At 40.8% G+C, this 9,588-nt stretch overlaps 1 protein-coding gene across 2 annotated transcripts in view; it reads right to left on the reverse strand.

Annotated features, from left to right (window-relative positions):
• Positions 1-1,971, reverse strand: part of svep1 (sushi, von Willebrand factor type A, EGF and pentraxin domain containing 1) — a 115,545-nt gene extending 113,574 nt beyond the window's left edge. For both annotated transcript variants that reach the window (XM_087836801.1, XM_087836791.1), the window contains exon 1: positions 1,894-1,971. The gene's annotated coding sequence lies outside the window, so the exon portion shown is untranslated. The remainder of the gene's footprint in view (positions 1-1,893) is intronic.
• Between the last annotated feature and the right edge of the window lie 7,617 nt (positions 1,972-9,588).

A 9,588-nucleotide genomic window follows, 5' to 3' on the forward strand; every position in this document is an offset into this window, starting at 1 on the left:
TCGCTCCCTCATTTAACAGTGCTGGAAACTTCTCCAGTAAAGCAGTGGGAATAGAAAGTCCAACTGGCCAGATAAACTGTCCGAGAGAGCAACGCAGACACACACACATACACACACACTGATGCAGACAAGAGACATAAAAACATACACTCGCAGTCTCACACATGCCGAAAGGGGGATGAGCACAGCTGTGACTTCCTGCTTTTTGGCTCTGGAGACCCCTCACCAGAATTCTGTGTTGGTCCCATAGGACACAGGGGGTGGTGGTGGATGGAGAGGAAGTTTGTGAATGTGTCTGCTGATCACACTAAATATTTAGGCAAAATATGTGAAGGACTCCAACAGACTTTTGTGACACTTTCTTATATTTAATCCCCTTGGTTTTCTTCCTTTTCTAGGTTTTAAATGCAGCGCACAGCCACACAAGTTGTGCAAATACCTTAACTATTTTTACAAAAAGTAGTGGGATTTGTCATTGTTGTGGGATGGAAAATTAAACAAATCTAAAAAAGGGAGAATAAATAAGCAGACAAATGCTCATCAAGTCTGCCACAGATCAAATTTAATGTTCGCCTTTCTGAAATTGCCATCAATTTGAGGCCTTTTTTTAGACGCTGACTCTCAAAAACAAAAATTAGAACTTTCTGAGGATCTACAGCAAGCACGTGAATGGGGCATATGTGCACACAGACTGAAAGCGAGTGTGCGTGGAGGCCCAGAGGCTCGTCACAGACCATAGTTTCCCTGTGACCGGTGCTTGACTACACTGAACCTGTCTTGTGGTCTCACACAAATATACTCCACCTGGACAGCAGCTACAGTACTTAATCAAAATTCAGAGTCTTTAAAGAATAAATCATGTTGCACAGGTCTGGACTGCAGAGAGGAAGTTGTCTGTTTTTCTTTAAGATACTCTTACAAAAAAAACATTTTCACCTTTTCCTTCATGTGTCTGACCCTCCTGTCAGCAAGCATAAGCTTCAGATACAGTAGCTACAGGTGACAACACATTCCTCATATTTCCCTGCATTTCTCGCCTGAAGGATAAAACACTAATCTCAGCACAAGTACGGCCTCTTCTAAACATTCCTGCAATGCTCATCTTGATCTAAGAACCCTTCCCACATCTGATGATTTACAGTAAATGTGGACATTTAAGGTTTATGCACCAATGTTTCCTTCCTTTCTGATCAAGCCTAATGAAGCTGATCATTTATGACAGTTATAACACACAAAAACAGCTTCTTTGTCTTACACGAGTATAAATTATACATCGTTAATCTTTGGACTCAGACACTGTCACCTGGAAATTGTGACGCATTCACTAGTTATTAAATATGTTGGAGCTTTAATTTTTTTTCTCTAACAAGGATTTTGTATTGATTTGTCCTCAGCATGTATTGAATGACAGCTCTCTGGGTTTGGACTTTGGCCACTTATTTGTCAAACAGATTTGTGTGTTCAAAGTGCCAATGCTTCAATCAGGTGGAGCAAAACGCAACAAATACAGTTGTTTTGTTTTATGTCAGCTAATGAGCTTTTAGCTTCGCTAGCCTGCCATCTAACATAAAACCTGAAACTGCCTTTGTGCATGAAACTTAAACGCTTTCTTTTTCTATTCCAGTCTATTGTCATCATTTGAAAGAGTTACAGAGCGTTTAAAACAACCAGAAGGAGCCACCACAGACCAGCAACACCAAGGCTTTCACTCTTTGTGGAGCTTTATAGTCTTAATTAGCTAATTAGCAACAGTTGGTGATGTAAACCCTACAAAGATGGTTCAACTGGCGGCGGCGGCAACAAAAATGTTTTAATGAGAAACCACGGGGGGTTTTATGCTTTCATCCAAGTCACTATGGATCTGTATACAAACAAAAATACAACTTTACTAACCTGTTAACCGCCTGCTGCTTCGCCACTCTCATATGCAGAAAAGAGTTGTCCAGGCCGGTACAGACTTGTGCTACACCGCCCCCTGCCGGCGGCTGCACATCAGTACATGACCAAGGATGTGCTGACACAACGAGACCGCTAGGGGGAGTACGCGATGAACAAGATACAGGCACCTGTACCCAGACTGGTACTGGGTACAGGTGCATTAACTACTTAAGCAATGCACAGTGTTACTTTCCACTGTGCATTTTCCCTGCTCTCATTAATGTTTTTTGTTGACAGGTTTCATCAGCATCGTGTCAGAAATGACTTGTTTTGATACATTTAATACATATAGAGAACATTTTATTCAGAAAATGCAACAAAAAAATAAATAAAAGCTAATTATTCTACTAATGATATGCAATAGGAGGCTTTATTAAGCAAAAAGTAATAACTATTTAACACCTCTATATTCACTGGGCACTTTATGCTAACCTACTCGTTGATGCAAACATCTAATCGGTACACCCAATAGCAGGAACTCAGTCTACATGACTCAGTATGACCTGCTGAAGTTCAAACTAGGGATCAAAATGAGAAAGGAAGATGATTTAAGTGAGTTTGAACGTGGTGTAGCTATTGGTGCCAGACGGGCTGGTCTCCAGGGTTTACAGAGAATGTGTGAAAAAGAGGAAATGTCCAGTGAGCGGCTGTTCTCAGGAAGAAAATGCCCCGTTGATGTCAGAGGTGAGACCAGGCGCAGTGAACGACCACATGTGTCCTTGTATACATCATGTTGCCCTGTCATTCAAATATTGGAAATGCAAGCAGCAGTAACAGGATTAAGGCTGCCCATGTAACTCCCATATTAGTCCGCTACAGACACCACACTGTAAAATCTAATTAGTTCCCAGAACTTAAAAAACTATGCAAACTCGTTGCCTCAGAAAAACTAAGTAAAGCTTACTTAAGATAACTAAGTAAGGGCAACTTACTCATTCTGAGACGCTACGTGACCTTATCACATGCAGTGATGGCGCGCAGCACTGCATGTGTCCAATAGTCAAGACTGAATAAACTACTGATTCATATTGTAGTAATATGTGGAATATTAATGAGGTTTCTAAATGTAGATGCCCAACAACATGAAAATAAATATGGGTGTGGTTAGCAATTCGGCATCTGAGCCAATGTCTGCCCCACTATTATTCATTCCCAGGAAACACTACTGTGTCAAATGGAAATGGCTGTTTGGAGCTGATAGGAAAAAATAGTTATTCAAATAACCATGCATTACAGCCAAGGTCTGCAGAAGAGCATCTGTGAAGATATAACAAAACAAACCTTGAAGCTGGGCCACAGCAGCAGAAGACCACACTGAATACCACTCCTGTCAGCTAAGAATAGAAAACTGAGGTTACAGGGTACGGTACAGAAAAGGTGTAACCAGGTACTTGCACACTGTATCTAATTAAGTGTCAAGAGTATATAAGTTCAGTACTATAATATAATTGAAATCTCTTCCATTTCAAGTTTCAGTTGTTGCTGCTGTTAGTATAACTGAGATGTGAGTATTTTTGCATGTTTGTGGTTGTGTGCATATTGCTGAGAGAATGTGTGGGGGAAAAGGAAGTAGGATTTTGTGCATATGACAAATTCACGTCTGCTAATGCAATACTTTGGTTTGCAGTTTTAAAACCAACTGAGCAGCTGTCGCCGCACTTCGTAAGACACAAACGTTGGCATGTGTGTAGGCTGTGGCTTTCACTTCCTGCAAAGCTAGCAGTGTGCATGGAATTACTAAAATACACCGTAAATGAAAATGAAAACTGTAAATGAAGATGACAGAGTATGCAGTAATTGTATGTAGTTTTTACTGCCATATAGATATACTGCATATTTAGCCAAGTCATATTATCAATATTATATTTAGTCTCCCGTTGCCTGTGCAGGGAAATGTTTAATATTGTAGACAAGTGGGTCAAAGTTCCCCTGCTGGCACTACATGTGCGTTCGATCAGTGCAGGAGAAAAATACAGTTTTCATTCATTATCACCATTTTGACTCACATTAAGCATTTTGTGAAACTTTTTCCTTAAACAGTCCGACTAAATAAACATTACTTCCTTACTGGATTAAAACACGGCCTCGACATTACTGGCATCATCTTGACGGTGAACAGCCGCCCACTTTGGCTGGTTTCTGCTGATAACACGTGTTAAATGGACTGATAACATCAGAAGCAGGTGGAACAGCACAGTTTTGTTGAACAACTATAAGATGCACACCCCTCTTCCACGATGTCCAACGAGGGGTGAATGTTGAGAGACTGACTGGTGAAGTCTTTCAGCCCTACACAACAGAAACTGTGTCACATTAAGAGCAAAACATCCATTATTCAAAATGTTCATATTTAAACCCATTTATGATGTATTTTCTTCAATTTATTCAGTCACTTCTAGTGAGTGACTTGCAGCCTTCAGTTTATTCTCTCCTTTGGTGTGACTCATGATTCAGCCAATCATTGATGGAAGAAAACCTTATACTGCATATGTACTCTGACCTTTACCATTTTTTTCTGCATCTTTGCAAAGTTCACGTCCTTTGGAAAATCTATTAATGAACAAAGCAGAGCGAGCCGCTATAGGCTGGTAACGCCCGTGTAACCCTGCTCGTACAGATGCTGCACAGCAAGCTTGACACTGGAGCAGACTGCAGATTGTGTGAGTCTTGCGCGGACATCCAGAAGATCAAATATGTCTGCATGACAACACACATAACACGGTATCTCGCACGACAGTGTAGATGTGAATGAACGTGTGTATTTGTGGGTAAAAGACAACTGTGTGTGTAAGATGGCTGTGGTAAAGCGAGTGGCTCTATGTTTAGCTGAAGCTATTTATAGCTCAGACTGCACTCACACACAGCATAAATAATTTAAAGTCCAACCAGCCTGCAAGGAAACATCATCCTTAAGAGCATCGACCCCAAGGACTCACACAGACATTTATTTCAGTTTATAATTAACCTCTAGTTAATCCTAATATAATATGATCACGCTTGCTGTCAGCTGTTATTAACTTATTTGTCCATCATGTCCTGTTTTGTCACTGAAAATGAATTGTGTGACCAATCAGTAGGTGTTGTTGTTTCAGCAAGCAAAAGCAAACCCAATTTAAAAACCTGTGAACGGACTGATAATCACATTCATATCAGGCGCAGCAGGGATTCAAACATGCTCTGAGTGCTCAATGTTGCACAGTCTCTGAAGCTGAGTGCACGTGACTTTGTCTAATGAAACTTCTGCAGCTTTGACGTTAACTGCTGGGTGATGGTAAGCGAGCGAAGACTAACAGAGAAGAAAATGACTCCAGCGATACAGACGATGTCTGTGTGTCTTTGCGCTGCTCAGATCTTCATCTTTAGTTTGAATCTTTTTGGGGCATTTTGTGTCTCTGCAGCTGCTTTGCATCTGTCCGCATGCAGATGTGAACACAATCGAAACAAGAGTTTAGTACATTTAACACAATCGCTGGTTACACATCCTCTCTGAATATGAGTGCATTGTGTTCTTGTTGAGGTTTGCATCCCTTTCAGTTCCACATTTCCAAATAGCTGTGGTCCCTCCTCCTGTAAGAATCTCATCTTGCTAAATGAGCAGGAATGGAGGTAAAATAAATAAATAAAAGGTAATAAAACTGCATTTTGCCTGATAGAATGCGTAAAAACCAAAAATGACACCTGATGAGACCAAGTTTAGGAAAACAAATGCTCACATGTAATAGATTTACTACATTTCAATCCTAATCCACTGAAAACTAAGACTGAACCACGCTGAGAGTGCACCTTCAGCCATAGGAAAAGTCTGGTTTGAGTTCATCCACTGAAGATCGTCACTGGTCTTTTGACATATTTCTTTGGCTAAATGATGCGGGGGCTTGTAATGGGTTGTAATTATTTGTGTTCTGTGTGATCCTCTTTGAGCCCACTTTACTAATCCTCCCATCCCAAAGGATGATGAATGCACACAGCAGAGTAGAGAGAAGCCGGGAGAGAGTCATCGTGGGAAAGGTCCACAAAGAAGAAAGGTGTTAGATTCTACAGCTTCACGAGAGTCATAGATCATATAGCAAACACACACATGACTGTACATACACACAGTCCTGCTTCCATCATTGAAATCCTGAAGACTTCCTCTGATCTTAACCGTGCCGACTCCCAACCCTCTAAAAATACGCACTTCATCTCTATCCAATTTTCACTGGAATGTCCTTTTTGTCTTTTTTCACTCAAGCCGTAACTATGCATCACATCAGGATAAACACAGTCATAGTAGTCCTGCTCCAGTCAGTGCTTAACTCCAATCCGGTGGGCCAGTAGTGCAATATCAGGGTCCTGGACCATCTGAATGGAAGAAGAACCATTTTTAAGCTCATTAATTACTTCCGTGTTTACTGTCCATTAACATGTCCAAATGAGGTCTGTGAAACCGATTCATGTACCATCAATGTAAGTAATATATCAAATACAAACACAAGTCAAGCAAGCGTCCAAGACTGAGAATGAACATGTGCGTCAATGTTAGCATTTTTGTAGGAATTAACACTTAGCTTTGTGTTTTTTTGTGTGTTTTGTTAAGCAGGCTTACACTGCCTGTTCTCTGGGCAAGCTCACATCACGAGTAACTGAATAAATTTTCCATTTGTGTAGCTTGTTATGTACGGTAAAAAAAAATATGCAGATGAAACAAGCAGATCTGTCATCCTCAAACAACAGCGATGATGCTGTGCATGAGTAGACGGCTGATTGGTTAAAACCTTTCATCGAACATGAAGAGGAGGGGCATCAAAGTTCTACACAAAGGGGAAGAAGACTGTAAAAAAGATCCCCAAAAGCAGTGCGAGAAGCACACACAGTGGTCAGTTTTCATTGTTTAACACTGTTTCACTTTACTAGGAAGCAGTGTGGCTCTGCTCAAGGAGCTAAACTGGAGGAACAAGAAGATCACAAACACAAACGAGAGCAGCCCACATCATACGAATCATAAAAGTCTGCTTATGTGGTCATATTTTCAACACTGTTTGTAGCCTGTTTCAACCAGATAAATGATCCATGATTTCCCTTTATTAGTATTTTTATGCTCAAACCTGTTCAGGCCCTCTTTGCTCTTAATTAAATAACAAATTAAAAAAATAATGTTTTTGTTTCTGTTTATTTCAGTTTTAGATTAGTTGTGCTTTTCTGTTCATGTGCCCTCTGCCTGCTGCAGAAACAGAAGCCCTGGCTGACCACCTGGGGGAACCTGAAGGACGGGGACACAAACAACTGCTTACCCAGCAACTTGGGACTTCCACACTTTAACATCCTGTATATCTGGACAGAAAGCAGTGAGACATACGTGTCTGAATATACGAATACACTCTATGCTCTTTAGTTCATGTTGTTGACAGGAAGCAAAAAAAAAAACAAAAACGGAAAAGGGGACAGAAAAAGACGATGTGGAATTAAGTGGTAAACAACAGTACACCAGGACAATGACAAAAATCAAAGAAATGATGATAGTAAGCAAAAAAAGGGGGAAATGTTGTAATCGATAGATGGAGGGAGGCTGGGAGGAGCGGGAGAAGTGGGGTAAGATGAGGTCGTGTCTTGAGGCAGTGGGAACTGGATTCAGCCAGACTTCCATAAAAACAGCCGGGTAGTGCTGACAGTCAGGGAGGGCCTTCACCGAGGGGGGAAGTGAATACACGCAACACACACACGCACAGACAGAAAAAAGAGGATACTCTATATGCTGCCTCATGTGAAAAACAACTCATTCTGATTTTTTTTTTTTATCTGTCCAAGTCATCCTCTCTCCCCCACAGTCGAGAATCTACAGGAACAAAACAAACTCAGCTGATCGGGGTGACAGCGCTTCCTTGTTTTTCCTCGTATTTTTGTATTTTAATCAATGAATCCAACATGCAGAATCTCATTTTCTGCACCTCACTTTGAATTTTCACTTTTTCCCCCCTAACAGATATCTTTCTATTCTTTTAGCACAGAGATCAAATCACTGTCCTTTGTCCCAGTGTGACCCAGTGTGAATTGTGAGTGTGAATTCGGCTATCTGAGCAAATAAAGAGCCGCGTGAGAAACATGTGTCAACTGTGTTTAAGTTTAATGGGGCATCACCGTGCAAGACAAGCAATAAGACAAGACACAAGTGAGTTCAGACTGGCTCGAGTTTGATCCAGAGACGCACGCAGCAAGATCCCGAGCACGGGAGGTGATGTTTTATTCAGACGTTTCATTAATACAGATCAGGCAGATCGGCATAACTGTGAATGTGTGTGGCATAATATCAGCTCAAGAATCACTCAGTGGGACTAAACAATAAAATAAACAACCCCAATAACACAAACCTGGGTGCACGGAGTTATTGTTACGGTTACATAACAGTGAGCTGCATTCCATTATGCTCTTGTTGCAATTTGTATCCTTAAAAGATGAAATCATGCATGTTTTACATTTTATTGTTGTTTTTATCTGCTGTTCTGAGCACTCCCCACTTTATGTTTCTCAGCCCTAAAAGTTAATTATAAACTTCGTGAACAACCACAGTGCACATTAGATTATCGTTCATTGAATCGGTGCTGCATTATCATTATTGGCTTATGTACTTTTTAATAGGCACAGATTGGCAATAAATGACAGTCATGCACAGGAATGAATGGAAAGTGATGAATGCCTGAAAAAGACGGCAAACAGTAATGCACAGTAAAGTCAGGACATGTTTTCTGACCGTGGTGTTGGTCAAGAAAAGACTTCATCACTTCAGGTATTCTGATGGTGAGACTTTCCTTTATCAGTAACACAAGTTAACACACATGTTTCAGCAGACCTTGTACATGCTAATATACAGCTTTGTTATCAGTTTTGGGCTCTACTAGAGTAGCTTGGCATGACTCACACTTTAAAACAAGCCATGTCTATGTCACTACCTACTGGTGATTTGTGCCAGGCCTTTTTCTAAATTCTTCATTCTGTATTTAGTGACGTCTGGAAGAAAATTCCGTCACAAATTCAAATTCTGTTTGTTGGTAAGTAACGCACGAGTGATCTACTTTGTTTGTGACACGTCATTCAACTCACCACACACACTCAGAGGGCTGGAGTCAGCGACTGCGAGGGCAGAACATCTTCAACGTAGTTTCATTTGTTTTGCAATTTTTGAGCACAATCATGCTTCAAAATTATTTGCACGAGCTGAAGAATGAGTTCCAGAGACACTGGAGAGATACTTCCCAAACTGAACTGAAAATCTTTCTCAGTGTCGCTCTAAGATCCTGCAGATCCACTAAGCTACTGTTCACTGAATCACTAACATGAGCTGGGTTTTTACTACAGCAGCTAATCAGTGATGTGAGTGTTTAACTTTTACATTGCCAAACTGTATGACATTATTTACTTACAGTGAGTGGTCTGTGGGCTTATTGGATGGGCCTGGACCCTCAGTCAGGTTGATGCTGCTTGATGTATTAACTCATCTCCCTTTAACCCTTTCTTCTATTTGGCTAACCCTAACAAACAGAACGTTTGAACAGCAGGTGTTTGGGGATTATGTGTATGAAAGTGTGTCTAGAGCAGCCTGAAACCCAAGCTTTTGGTTCACTGGGATTACCTTTGCACATTCTGATCTCATTATTTCAAACTGTGGCAATGTTTAAT

This window comes from Neolamprologus brichardi, chromosome 3 (assembly GCF_056152115.1).
Source record: "Neolamprologus brichardi isolate AB-2024 chromosome 3, ASM5615211v1, whole genome shotgun sequence".
Classification (NCBI taxonomy): domain Eukaryota; kingdom Metazoa; phylum Chordata; class Actinopteri; order Cichliformes; family Cichlidae; genus Neolamprologus; species Neolamprologus brichardi.